This window comes from Trichechus manatus, unplaced genomic scaffold (assembly GCF_000243295.1).
Source record: "Trichechus manatus latirostris isolate Lorelei unplaced genomic scaffold, TriManLat1.0 scaffold00028, whole genome shotgun sequence".
Taxonomy (NCBI): domain Eukaryota; kingdom Metazoa; phylum Chordata; class Mammalia; order Sirenia; family Trichechidae; genus Trichechus; species Trichechus manatus.
The window spans coordinates 19,634,004-19,649,006 of record NW_004443964.1 but is presented as its reverse complement, the minus strand read 5'-3'; the positions used below and the strand labels follow the sequence as shown (position 1 = coordinate 19,649,006).

The 15,003-nt window shown below is 41.0% G+C and overlaps 1 protein-coding gene across 1 annotated transcript in view; it reads right to left on the bottom strand.

The window, feature by feature from the left end:
- Positions 1-12,969, bottom strand: part of KANSL1 (KAT8 regulatory NSL complex subunit 1) — a 184,066-nt gene extending 171,097 nt beyond the window's left edge. Inside the window, exons 1-2 of the mRNA XM_004374250.2 lie at positions 12,939-12,969; positions 11,206-11,345 (exon numbers count right to left, since the gene is read on the bottom strand). The gene's annotated coding sequence lies outside the window, so the exon portion shown is untranslated. The remainder of the gene's footprint in view (positions 1-11,205; positions 11,346-12,938) is intronic.
- Between the last annotated feature and the right edge of the window lie 2,034 nt (positions 12,970-15,003).

The following is a 15,003-nucleotide window of genomic DNA, read 5'->3' as shown; positions in this document are numbered from 1 at the left end:
ACTTTGATGACTAAGGTGTGCCTGACCCAAGCCATGGTATTTTCAATCGCCTCATATGCACACGAAACCTGGACAATGAAAAAGGAAGACAAAAGAACTGATGCATTCAAATTACGGTGTTGGCGAAGAATACAGAATATACCATGTACTGCCAGAAGAACGAACGAATCAGTCTCAGAAGAAATACAACCGGAATGCTCATCAAGCAAGGATGGCGAGGCTTCCTCTTGCTTGCTTTGGGCACGTCATCAGGAAAGACCAATCACTAGAAAAGGATATCATGTCTGGTAAAGCAAAGGGTCAATGAAAATGAGGGAAACCCTCCATGAAATGAACTGGCACAACAGCCACAACAAAGGCTCAAACATACCAATGATCTTAAAGGACTAGGCAACGTTTCATTCTGTTTTACTTAAGGTCGCCATGAATTGGAGCCAACACAACAGCAACTAACAACAACAGCAGCCCTGTATTACTTCTCAGAGCGCACTGAGAGGCTAAAATATTATGGGCAGGTAAATGACAGGTATGTTACAGCATGGACAAATGAAAAATAAGGCCGTGACAGGAAAATATCTAAGCTGTACTTAAAAGACTCATGGCTTCCAGACAAGAAAGGAATTTTTGAATGATTATAGAATGTTCACTGTAGACAATGTAATGTTCTATGCAAAAGAAAAAGAAAAAAAATTATATTGGCAACAACAAGGAAGACTGTAAATAGAACATGTTGTCCTATCCTTCTACCAAATCAGAGTTTAGTTATGTCTAAAATGCAGTTCTGATTGGTTAGCATAAATTCAGAAAGGCAAAGCAATGCTGACAAAGATCCAGAGAAGTGCAAACGGAATGACTAAGAGGTTGAAGGAGGTTTTGTTGGAGATTAAACTTAAAAATCAAGCATCTTCTGCCCATCAACAGATGAATGGATAAACTATGGTACATACACACAATGGAGTACTATGCAACGAGAAAGAACAACAATGAATCTGTGAACCACCTCACAACATGGATGAAACTGGAGGACATTATGCTGAGTGAAATAAGTCAATCACAAAAGGACAAACATTGTATGAGACCTCTATTGTAAAAACCCATGAAAAAGTTCACACACAAAATGTAACAATCTTTGTTGGTTACAACGGATGGGAGGGGTGGGGGGCAAATACTAAATAGGCAATAGATAAGTGGTATCTTGTGTGAAGGGTGAGACAGTACACAATACAGGGGAAACTAGCACAACTTGTACAAGAAAAGGTCATGGAAGCCCCATAGACACATCCAAACTCCCTGTGGGACTGAATTGCTGGGCATAGGGCTGTAGGGACCATGGTCTCGGGGAACATCTAGCACAATTGGCATGACACAGCTTATAAAGACAATGTTCTACATTCCACCTTGGTGAGTAGTGTCCGGGGTCTTAAAAGCCGGTGAGCGGCCATCTGAGATACTCCACTGGTCTCATCCCTTCAGGATTAAGGGAGAATGAAGAGAACAGGATACAAGGAAAAGATTAGTCCGAAGGACTAATTGTCCACAGCTACCAAGGCCTCCACCGGACTGAGTCCAGTACAGCTAGATGGTGCCCGGTGACCACCACTGACTGCTCTGACCAGGATCACAACAGAGGATTCTGGACAGAGCTGGAGAAGGATGTAGAACATAATTCTAACTCACAAAAAAAAAAAAAGACCAGATTTACTGGCCTAAAGGAGACTGGAAAAACCCCGAGAGTATGGCCCCCAGACATCCTTTTAGCTCAGTGGTGAAGTTATCTCCAAGGTTCACCGTTCAGCCTGGGAGTGGACAGCCCCGTAACACCAAATGAGACTAAGGAGGTACAGCAGTCCAGTGACAAGGGCCAGAAGGCAGAAGGGGACAAGGAAGCTGGTGATAGGGAACCCAAGGTTGAGTAAGGATATTGTTGATGTGTTGTGAGATTGTTAACCATTGTCATAGAGCAACATTTGTAGTAAACGTTAAATGAGAAACTATTTGGTTCTGTAAGCCTTCATCTTAAGTGAGAATAACGGCACAATTGGAAGAGCGTAGTCAATGTCACTGAACTGTGCATGTAGAAATTTTTGAAATGGTGTATCTTTGGCTATGTGTATTTTCACCAAAAAAAAAAAAAAGAAGGTTGAGAAGTTAGAGGGTTGACATGTTGTGGGGTTGTTAACCAATGTCATAAAACAATATGTGTACTACTGTTTCATGAGAAACTATTTGTTCTGTAAGCCTTCACCTGAAGTACAATAAAAAAAAAATCAACCATCTTCAACTGAGAAACATGAAAGTCAAGGGCAATACGATCAAAATCAGAAACTGTATCAATATGGTACTAATTTATTCACATGGTAATTTATGTTCTAATCTAAGGACAATACATTAAACTTTTAAGCTTGAAAAGGTAGAGTATTTCTTTCCACAATAGACAAAGAGAAACTTGTAGAATAAGTTATCACCAAGAGGTGTTTAGAGTTAAAAACAGGTTCAACAAGTGCTTAGTTAAATTTATATTAAGTCCATTATGGGACATCAGATGACAGAAGTGAGGCCCTAAATTTCTGAGATTAACATGTTATAAGATAACCATGTCTCATCTCAACACATCTATTGGTGCAAACTTAGAGACAAGACAATTAGCTGGATGGATCCTTGACTGACAGACTCAGTGAGGCTTGTTGATATAGTTCCTTCCATTCTTTTATCTACATACGTGTGATATACATAAGCTTTTATACATTTAGAATCCTCCCTATATAGCTCTGTATCCTGAATTTTTCATTTATCATATATTTAAAATTCAAAAACATTAAAAAGTTCTTCAAAAATATTATATGGCTATATTTAAGGGTGGCCTTAAATAGACCATAATCTATTTAACCATTAATCATGCTGCTCATTAAGGTTCATTTACACTTCTCGCTAGTATAAATAATGCTACAATGAATGTCTTTGTTTGCAAATCTTCCTATACATCTCCGATTTCCCCCTCTTAGGATAAATTCCTAGAAGTGGAGTTGCTGAGTTAAAGGACATTTTTAGGTTTGCTCATATTTGTTGCCAAAATAAATTCCAGAAAACCTGGGCCCAGTGTACACTTCCTCTAGCGGTTTTGGAGATTGCCCCCAATTGAATAGGTTGGAAAAAGAAAAAAAATTAAAAAGTATCTCATTTTAATCTGCATTCCTTTGATTACTTGTGAGAATAGAAATGTTTCTCCTGGATATGCCTCTTGGTAGTTTGTATTTCACCTTTGTGAACTCTGATCTTTGTCAATAATGCTTTTCTTACTTTCTCTTGGCTTTGACAAACTTTTGAAAGCCAGTTGAGATAGAGTCACAAATTAGTGACTTCAGCTCCCCCTGCTGGCCAAAAAATTACCACCATGATTAAGCACCAGATAAAAACCTATGGGCTACAGTTAAAAACTTGCTCATCTTCTGGGCTATTGCTATAAACACAATTTACACATAGTGATAAAAGAGAAAAGATTATGTGTCTAAACTCATATTTATTATAGCTATTATGGAGAAGGGAGGAGAAGACACCTTTTCATTAATGTGCAAGGACTAATGTCACAAAGAATTCTAAAATTATAATCAGTTCTCTGACACATATATTACCTGGTTGGTACATCACAAATGCTTAAATACTATTCACTTCCCTATACTTTGTTCTAATAGTGTAAAAACATTCTAGCTACCAGATGACACTGGGTTGTCAGCAAACTGCTTTTCTTTTTCAAAAGCAAAAATAAGAAAACAAAAAATCTGTGTCCTTTAGGATTCAATGGAAGATTTTTTAAAAACCACCACCACCACCACCACCTCTTGGTAATCCTTATTCCAAAACTGCTCACACTTATCAGGTTGGGTTCCACAGCTTTAAAGCATAGGGCCAGGATTGGCAGATCCATGTGACTAACTCAGCTTTTCCCCTGGTACCCTCCTAAAGATGCATTTCACAAGTTGGGCAATGCAGTCCTTTGGCCATTCATTCAACACATGTTTACTAAGTGCCATCGTATAGCAAGCAGTGAAGATAAAAGACAAGACACAGCCCCTAATGTAAGGAACTGAGAGAGTAGCTGGGGTAAGAGAAGCAAACCAACAATCATTGCACAATAGAAGAAGTGCTAGGTGCACGTGCATACACAGACACAGACAGACAGACAGACAGACACACACACACACACACGCAAACAATGCCTGAGCAGGTAGGAAGCACTCAATGTCAGCTAGTGTTGTTTCTGTCATTATCATCTGTTATTATCATCACTGTTATTAAAGAACTAGGGAGAGTAAGCTTCCAGAACAGGGTGGAGGCCGTTTTAAGCAAAGGCAACTGAGGAAAGGCCCAGAGGCAAGGAACAGGGTGCGCAGAAGGAACTGCAAGCAGTTCAGCACCGTTGACTGCAGGGTGCTCAGGAAGGAGTGGAGGAGATGATATGGCAGGGCCCACATCACCAAGAGCTTGGGCACTTGACAAAGGTGTTTGAACTTTATCCTGAAAACTAGGTCCTCTGTCGGGGAGGGGGGTTCGATCATATGATGAGATCTACATTTTACAACGATCACTCTGGCAGCAACTTGAAAGACAGAAGGCAGGCAAGGAGAACGATTAGAAAGTGACTGAAAGTCATGCAGGCAGAGGGTGATGAAGAGTTGAACTCAGAAGGGAGATGTGAATGTGACTAGGGGAACATTATGAGCTAGGATCTCAAGAACGTGGTGACTAACACAGGACAAAAAGAAATCCAAGGGCCTCCTGAGTCCCTGACTTGAGTGACTGAGTGGGAGACAGTGTCACTCACTGGGATATGAAAACAGGAGGAGGTGGGACTTGGGAAGTACATGATGAGATCATTTTGAAATGCCCATGGGACATCCAAGTGGAGATGTCCAGGAGGGCAGTTGTGTACATGGGATTGGAGATCAGAAGACCATTCAGAGCTAGAAAAAACACATTTGAAAATCACGGGCATACAGATGCCAAGTGAGGCACAAAATTAAATGATGTCCCCTAGGAATGCACAGGTGAGAGGAGAGAGGGCCAAAGCAGGGCAAATACTGATGTTCTAAGGGTGAAAAAGGAAGAAAGTCTGTGAAAATAACCAAGAAAGTGAAGCCAGAGATGACGATGATGATGGAACTAGCAAGCACTCGTATCACATTTTACTCTTTGCCAGTCAGTCTTCTACCTGCTTCACATGTATTAACTCATTTCCTCCTCACAATAGCCCTAGGAGGTAGGTGCTATATCTTCCCCATTTTACAGATGAGATAACTGAAGCATGAAGAGGTTAAATGATTTTCCCAAGGTTACACGTAAGTGACAGAGCTGGAATTTGAATCCAGGAATTTGGCTCCAGAATCCACGTTCTAAATTCCTATGCTACAACACCTCTCCAAAAATGAAGACAAGAGGCCAGAAGGGCCACTGCCACCATCATTATGATCTAGGTTGCAAAAATTTCATAAGATGTTTCTAAGGAAGAAAAAAAAAATCTAGCAAAATCTAAAATCACTAGATTTTTCAGCATAAAAAAAGATTTTTTCAAAAGATTTTTTTTTTTTCAATTTCTTCAAATGTAGCATCTGAATATATTCTCTGAGCCTCCAGAACTTACTATGGCTATTCCCTTTATTCTCTGGAGCAAACCAGCCAACAATGCCCAGAGTTGGCTCTTCCTGTCTGTTACCTGATCCCGCACCCACTCTATCCCTCCACCACCACCACCGCCACTCTGCTGCTAAGCTTGGCTTGGTCTGCACTCTCTCTAGCCTAGTTGAAAGGCCCTCTTCCCACAGTCCAATTACCAAACATGACCAACTCCTTCACTTCAGGATAGGGAGATAGGAAAAGGAATTTGGGAACAAGCTTCTGATGACAACTGACAAAACAATTTCATAACACCTGTTTATCTCTGGCAGTCCCAGACAACTGTAAAAAATCTTTTGAAAGCAATGGACCCTTCCTCTCCACAACATGCACACAAGCAAGGACACGTCATTTTGCATTGTACAAGTCCCTCCAGCCATTACTAAAGGTCTATTTATTCTGGCAAATAGTTTGTACAAGCTTGTATCTTTACAGAAGCAGACTGCCACATATTTCTCCCACAGAGTGGCTGGTGTGTCCGAACCGCCGACCTTTTGGTTCAGAGCTAAGCGCTTTACTTACTGCACCACCAGGGCTCCGTAGCTTATATCTAGCTTGCATATGCTGGTATCTTAGTCTACAAAAAGAAAGCATTAAAATAGAAGGGAGAGCCGACGGAGGCTGGAACAAGGACAGTAACAGCCTGATACTAAGGCAGGAGATCATCCAAGTAGGTAATAACAGACAAAGAATACAGACAAAAGCCCAACAGTATGTGATAGGTACATACTATCCACTAATACATGTGTACAGTCGCTAAACAAACAAACAAAAAAAAACCTGTTGCCAACTGATAGCAACCCTGTAGACAGAGTAGAACTGCCCCACAGGGTTTCCAAGGAGTGGCTAGTGGATTTGAACTGCTGACTTTTTGGTTAGCAACTGAGCTCTTAACCACTGTGCCACCAGGGCTCGAAAGGCACATTATATTCAGTACAGTACAGTAACTAATGGGTATAATGAGGATCTTCAATAATTTTGAATTATTATTAAAAGGTAAAATTTTTACAGGATGTTTCTTTAAGGAGGCAGGGAATCATGTAATACCTTTTAGAAATATTTTCACCTAAATGGTAACTTTTTAAAGTCTTAACACCCGACTTTAGGAAACTATCAAACAAAGGTCCATACAGGCCAATGGTGAAAAATAAGGTTTAAAACCAAAACAGAAAAGATATTCTATGTTAAAAAGTTTGAACTTTACCCTAAAGGCAAACAGGAGCCACCAAAACGGGAATGGAAACAGAGAGCTGGCCAAATCACCCAAGGCAGGAGGGGAACTTCCTCAAGGTCTTGCTATTTCTGGGGTGGTCCATGCTGTCTACCCCAAAAACGACAGTTTGAAGCAAAGTGTTGGGGAATAACCATGCCAACTCCTTCATATATGGCATCCAACTGAATATAAAACATCTCTTTATTCACATGGGGAGGAGGGTGTTAATCCCATATATTAGGTGTTCTTACCTCCCAAACCCCTAGAGACAGACACCAGGGCCTAATTCTCACAGATCCAGGAGACCCCAAGGTTTCATCAGTCCTCACAAAGGATGAGACATGGAGACCAAGACTGTATCTTAACCTTAATTTTTCAGAAGAGAATTTTACTACGGTAGCTAAAAATTAGAAAATAAAAATAATCTTACCTTCTAAAGTTTCAAGTTTCAAATATATGTGTGTACATATATACATATAAAAACAAACCCGCTGCCGTTGAGTGGATTTGGACTCATAGCAACCCCCATAGGACAGAGTAGAACTGCCCCAAAGGATTTCCAAGGAGCAGCTGGTAGATTAAAACTGCCAACCTTTTGGTTAGCAGCTGTAGTTCTTAACCACTGTGCCACCAGAAATCTATACATATTAAAGATAAATGCGTAAGAAGCCTAAAGAGATAATCTGACTCTTTAAGTCATGTTACCAATTTGTACCCAAATTTTCATTTTCTTATGTATAGGTGTTGTGGTCTACCATCCATGCTGAGTGACATAAGTCTGTGGGGCTCAAAAGGAAGGCTACTGGGTGTCAAAAAGAAAATCAGCAGCTCACGTTTACTGAGCATGTACTACTTTCCAGGATTGTTCTATGCACTTTGCATCAATAAGGTCATTTAATCCTTACACAGTCTACCCTAGGAGCTAAGTACTATAACTATACTCTTTTTACAGGTGAGGATACCAAGGCTATAAGTGATTACGAAACTTCTCCAACATCATACAGCTAGAGCGTACACTCTTAACACTAGGCTATGAGGAACTATTACTAATAGTAATAATTATACTAACAGTAGTAGTTCACTAAGCCAGGCACGACACTAAGCTCTTTATAGATATAATGCACATTAACAATCCTCCAATTAAGTGTTATTATTTCCAGTACAAAAGAGGACCCTGCATCTCAGAGAGATTAAGAAAATCAGCCAAGATCACACAGCCAAGAATGCGATAGTGTAGTTATTTGACAACTTGAAGGAATGAACAATGAAGATATTTTTCTACCAAAACTTTAAGAGCAAATAAAATTTTTGAATGCCTGACCTTGCAGTTCAATACTAGAAATATACAGGTACAAATTCAAAATTTTTCAAGATCCCAAGAGAACATGGGTCCCAGATTATGGGACTCTTTGTGTACATGTCCCTCCCAGACACACAAGAAAAAAAGATGTATGGACTGAGATGCTATTTCCAAATTTTTATTGTATTATCTTTTTAAATTTTGTATTTAATTTTTTGAAAGGATAATAGTCACATGATACAAACAGCAGACAGTATAAAAAGACATAATAATATAGTGAGAAGTCTCCCTCCCAGCCTGTCCTGTCCTCTACCTGTCCATTTCCTAGACTTAACAGGTAACCAATGTTCCCATTTTCTTGTTATTCTTCTAAGATTTTTTGTTTGTTTGTTTAAAGCATAGACAAGACAATAAAAATTCTCTTTTTCTCCTTTTTTTTTTAAACACAAAAGGTAACATCATACACACTATTCTGCATCACTTAACTGTATAGCTTGGAGATCTTTCCATATCATATAGAATTATATTTTAATTCTGTCCTCTTGCTTGTCAAGAATACTTTTGACTTGCTTTCATCATAGTTCAGTCTAGCACACAAGGCAACCAGCAGCCCCTCAAAGCGACTTGAGACAATTGTTAGTGGTACTAGGTCACACACCAAAGACCATACACTTCTTCTCTGCTTCTCCCCATCTTCATTTCTTCTTCTCCCACTCCTCTCCCATCTCACCCATGCCCTAACCCTGAAAACTGGACCTGGAAGCATCAAGGATATTGCTTAGTCATGACTGCCAATATTCAGGGTTAAAAAAGATGTAGACCCATGATATAGAGAGAGAAGAATAAATAATCTTTTCCATGGGAACTTCTAATCAACAAGAGTGCCTTAACCGAGGAGTTTTGCGTTTGAAGTTATTTTTCCTTTGGTATTTATGTTTAGTACTTATGTTTCCTTTGCTACTTTGGTTTGTAATGAGGATGAGTACAGGCACTGTTTGCTGTAAGCATGGAAACAAGCACACACTCTGGTCTAACATTTAAGTAATGCCTGACAGAACTACAAAGTTCATCCTGAAATAAGAAAATCAAAAGCAAAGCATAGGACTACAGAGCTGAACATTTTGGCTCCAAAGTATACATTTTAATTAACCTATCATTTCTTCTCAATTAAAAATAAATAGCTCCAATCTGAAAATACATCTCAGAAACGTTTTAACAATTTTCACAATTGAAAGAGAATAAAATTCCTTTTCTCTCCTTTTATCCTCCAGCCTGCAAATTCAAGTTTATCCTCCCCCCGTAAAGTAAGTGCTTTTCTTCCCTGCCCAGATCAAACATTATAATTTTGAAGTTTTTTTAAGTAATAAAAGTAGGAGGAAAATATTAGCAAATAAAAAATTTGTTTAAACTCAGGTGTCTTTCACTGATGAAAAGATTAATAGTAGAGAACATAAAATTAAGCCAGTCACATAACTAAATTCGTAAGTAGTTAACAGGTGGTAACTCACACAGTATGAAGCATTTACCTGTGTTTTGTATTCCTGCCACGCCGCAGGCCTTTGGTACAGCTTCAGGGTAACCATGGAACTATATTATTTATAACACTCCCAAATTCAGAGTGATTTAGATGTACAATCTCAAACATCATATGTATCTTAAAAAAGCAAGCCTTTGTGTACCTAATACGTTAATTAAGACCAAAGTGACTAAAATGAAATTCAATACGTATATTGATCCTAATTTCCTTGAGTTTCCAGGGAACTAGGAGCCATTGGTATCCCCATCTGCTTCCCAAAGAGCACAGAGGCTGCCAGGTACTGGTTCTAAACACGTGGTACCAAAGAGAATCATTCTTGTATAGTAAGGTCCTCCAATTACTATGGTTCAGGACTTCTGGCTGGGCTCCCCATGCAAACCCTCTAACTCTACAGGAAGAATGGCTGGAAAAACTGTGCCACTTTGGCTTCCTTCATACTAATAAGCACTCATTATCCAACAACAGCAGCTGGAACATAAATGAAAATAAGACCTCAGTCTATATTACCTAAAGATTTCCCACAAGTCCAAATATTTAGAATACAGAGGCTGCCTTATCCTATAATTTATCTACTACATCAACTTGGAATTCCACAGGCAGATTACACACAACAATCTTAACTGTACTAGCATCAAACTCTAGGTAAGGCAACCTGTGCCATCTGGGGAAACTGGTGAGGACTTCCATCACTCCTTATCTTTCTCTCTCAGTACTTCCTCCCCACACGTCTTAAGCTCTGCCCTCTGCTTAGCCTTAATGGAGACTACTTTAGCCATCTATACACAAGGGGTGGGAAGCAGGCGAGACACTGAAGAACAACCACACCAACGACAGTTTCTTCATCTAAAGGCCAGTTTGTCCACACTGTCCAAATGACGTTTACCCCACTAGATGAAACTTGGCACAAAATGCTACCTGTTTAGAAAAACAGCATAAAATCTCATGCAGAAAACTAGGGAACAGAAGGAGTGCTCTCCAACACAGCTGTCCACGTAGACCAGCATGTCTTAGAATGTTCTAATATACTGTATGAAGTTTCAAAATAAACAAATGGTTAATCACACATCTTTTGTAACACATGAATCAGCTACTGATTTGCAAGAATGGGACACACCCTAGTACCTATTACTCTCAAGCACCTGTTTGAAAGTGGACCTCCATGTCTGAATTGCCAACCCATCCTACCGGGATTGGAACAGAATTTTACAACTATGTGGGTTATCATAACTAAAAGTAAAAAATTGAACAAATCATTACAATGGAAGCTAATCTGAGAACTTCATTAACATTTTAACACCAATAATCAAGAACAGTAGCAATACAAAGTAAGGAGTAACCAATCAGTTCCTAGGAAGCAAACACAGTAGTAATTTTTGAGGGGAAAGGAGTGTCAGGTAAAGAGTTGAATAGCAAATTCAGGAAGTAGAATGTTCTCAATTCTAAAGAAAAATAAATGAGGCCATTAATGAAAAAAATAACATGGCTTACCTTAAGAGGCATCCAAATAGCATTCATAGTGTCAGGAAGTTTAGACAATACTCAGAAATGAGCAAGAAGGGAGTCTTAGTAATTCCCGTGGAGTCACCAAGTATAAGCAGGTAGGAAAACTTTTTGTTTCAAGAAGGTATCTGAAAGAGAGAATTTTTGTTTAGACTAAAAAAAATAACCAAGAATAAGCAAATAATTTAAGCTACCAGGGCAGAGATTTGAAGTATTATTTGCCTCACCATCCTAAAAAAGATGTACAAAACAGTCTCCTTTTGGAAAAGCGCAAATGTGTAGGTATATGTGCATCTATCATGGGTATCCATCTATATATATAAACATATCCTAGATAAAGAGAGTAAGTAAAACGTATTTTGCTGTTCTTGCTATTTCTATCAAGAATTAGAAAACCAAAATCCCAGAGAGAAAAATGATCATCCAGGGCACTTCATAAACACTATTGAAAGGTGATTTGTGTTTGTTGTTGTTGTTTGTTTTTAAAGCCCCTTGCCACACTTTATTTAGTAAATTAAAACCTTTCTGATCATTCTGATTGTCCTAAGTTTTATTAGGCTTAAGTTTCAAAGCTGATTCTACTGAAAAATAAAATCTACTCTTGACTAAACAACTACAATCAAATAAAAGACCCTTCTTCCCTACAGATCTTTAAAAAAACCGACCAAACAACTTAATTTTGGGGGTGGGAGGGAGACAAGTTTGCCTGGCAGCAAGAAGATGGACTAAATGACCTCTTGTAGGATCCTTGTTCAAGTCCTAGGCCCGAAGGTAATTCCAGCTTAACCAGTTACTGCTTCGCTTAAAATGGAGGCTTGCCCGAGTAGGGACAAAAATGACAGCATCCACCTCCTTAAAAACACATTTCGAAAAATCAAAGAGGAAAGTAACCCCATTTTTAATAAAAAATAAAATAAAAGCCTCTGGAGTGGATTTGTTCCTGGTACGCGTTTGTCACTCTAGATTTGAAGACATGGCATCACTTTCCTTACCGCTCATCGAATTTTTTTTTTTTTTTTGGAGGGGGGGCAGGTGGAGTTTGACTGTTGAACCAAGTCTCGGGCGTGTTTAATAGGCCCCTCCAAGATCCCCATATCCGAAGCCAGGAGGGGAAAGAAAAGGGAGAGCCCGAGTTCCCACCCCTCCCCCCACCTTGGACCCTAGTCCCAAACCTAATCCCCCCCACCTCCCCGCAGTGGGGCGACTCCTCCTGCCCCATTCCCATTGTTGGGGCGGGGGCAAAAGGGAGGAGTGGGCCCAGGGTGGAGGAACCCAGCAGCCGTTGCCCCGGCTCGCTTCTGGAGGGGCGGCCCGCGGGATGCAGCTTCCCTTCCTCTCCGCGTCGGTCCGTCCCACCTCGGCTCGGCCTGGCGCCCCGGGCTCAGCTCGGCGCCCCTGGCTCCGGCTCCGGCCCGTCCCCCGGACAGCCAGGCCCCCTTGTCACTCGGCCGGCGACCTGCGGCCCAGTCCTGAGGGTGGGCCCAGGGCAGGGGTCCGTGTGCCCCACACACGCGTCCCCACTCCCCCAGCCCAGCCGCTTCCAGGGCCCTCGGCGGCGCCCGCTCCCCGGGCCCCTTGGCTCCCCGCCTCCCGGCCAGGCCGCCTCCTCGGGCTCTCCCCGTCGGGGCTGCCTCCCCTTCCCAACCATCACCCCTACCCACTCGTGCCCCCACCCCCCAGGGCACCCGTGCCAACGGCGGCTCCCCCAGCCCCGGACCTACCTGCACGGCTCAACCAAGCCTAGAAGTGGGGGCGGGGAATCTTCAGCCCTCCTCTGTCTCTCATTGGGCCTTCCGGGACATATCGTGGGCGCCATTGGCTGATGGCGGGTGTCCGTCAGAGCAGCGGGGCTGGACGGAAGGGGGAGAGGGATGCTGGTGCCTCCGAGTCTCTGTCTCTGTGTATCTCTCTGTCTCTGTCTCTGCCTCGGCTCTTGGAAACTGGAGGCGAGGCGTTTGGACTAGGCGACTGGAAAGGGGCCTGAGGTGGGAAGAATAAGCTAAGGGAATCCTGGCCGAGCTTCCCAACCGTCTGCCACTCTGACCCCCTACCTAAGTCCCCTCTCGGTCCTCTTCTCCATCACCCCCAGCCCCTGCCCCCCACCCCGGTAGGTTTTTCATCCAGGAAGCGATGTGATGAAAACTCGAGGCCCGAAAGCCACAGGGAGGGATTTTATACATGTATGTAAACATATACACATATAAATACTTATATACATATATATAGTCAACCAAATATAAAGTCATCAGGCCTGGAGAGAAAAGGGCACACATCTCTGAGACAGAGGACTTGAAATATAGCCACTATAAGAAGGAATACAAAATCACTCTAAGATCTGATAACAGTGGTTACCTTCTAGGGGGGGAACTGAGTGCCTGGGGGACCAGGTGGGAGGAAGACTTACATTTCTCTGCATATCCTGATTTTTCTCCCATTCACAAAGATGAACAATTTTTAAAAATTGATCTAAATTTTTAAATAATTCTATGATCGCAAAACCAGGGGAACAGGCAAGATGATTGTCCAGGAAATTGGGACAATACAAAGATTTGGGGAGAAATCTTTAATTATTAATATGTTCAGTTCCAGATACCAGTGGTAAAACCAAGCAGAGGTGTCCAGAGGCAACTGAAGTTATGGAATTTACCAATGGGTGAGCAATCTGGACTAGAGAGGATTTAGGGTTCTCTGCCTAAATATGGTGGTCGATGACATGCTAAAGGGTAAACTCACCAAAGTGGAAAAAGACACCCACAGTTAAAGTCAGGTGGATAAAAAAGAAACAGGGTCAGTGAGGTAAGAGGAACAGAATATTGAAGAGTCATGAAAGCTGAGGGAGAAAGGGCCTCCGGAAATACAGGATAATAAAAGCTATGAGAACCTTGCAGGTCTTGAGGCTCTCTTCAGTGATCCTCTTTAGGCTCTGGCAACCATGTGACAGTAAGAATGAAAGCCAAGAAAATACCCATAAAGCAGGGGTTCTTAACTTTTTTGTGCCATGGATCCCCTTGGCAATCTGGTGAAGTATATGGACCCCTTCTCATAACGATGTTTTTAACTGCATAAAAAACATACATAAGAATTTATAAGACACCAAACATATTGAAATACAGTTATCAAAATATTTTTAAAGTGTGATATAGTAATACATGTACTTTTTATGAACATATTAAATAATAAAACCTAATGGAAAATCTAATGACCATCATAATTTTGAGGTAGTAAATGAGCATAAATAATATTTCAAGATATCTGCAAAAACTGTAATATAATATGAAAATATCTGTGATTTATATTGGTGACACGGTCATGGGTACTGCTAACAGTACTGTGGTTTGTTGTCTACATGCATAACTGAAGGAAATGCTAAATTTGTTTCCTTTAGTAAAAACAAAGACGTTTTCCCCCGTTCAAATTCATGGACTCCCTAATCTGTGGACCACAGGTTAAGAAACCCTATCCTTGAAAGTGTTTCCTCCCTACCCTCCACACACCCATACCAGAGTGAGTCCCCACCTTCATCCCTTGTGCCTGTGTCTCCCCATTCCTCGCTGGCTCCAGGTACTCTCTGATTCCCAGTCCTGCCTGTGACACAGGGACAAAGAATTATGAGTGAGAATTGGAAGAAAGATGTATATACCTTGTTTTCCTTCCAAGAAAAAAGGAGAAAACTATGAATGTATTGCAGATCTGATATAATGGAGACAAGAAACCAAGAAAGAAAACAAATTATAAAAAGAAAACATCTTTATTAGTTATGAGTCTTTTCTGAGTTTATTAATTCTG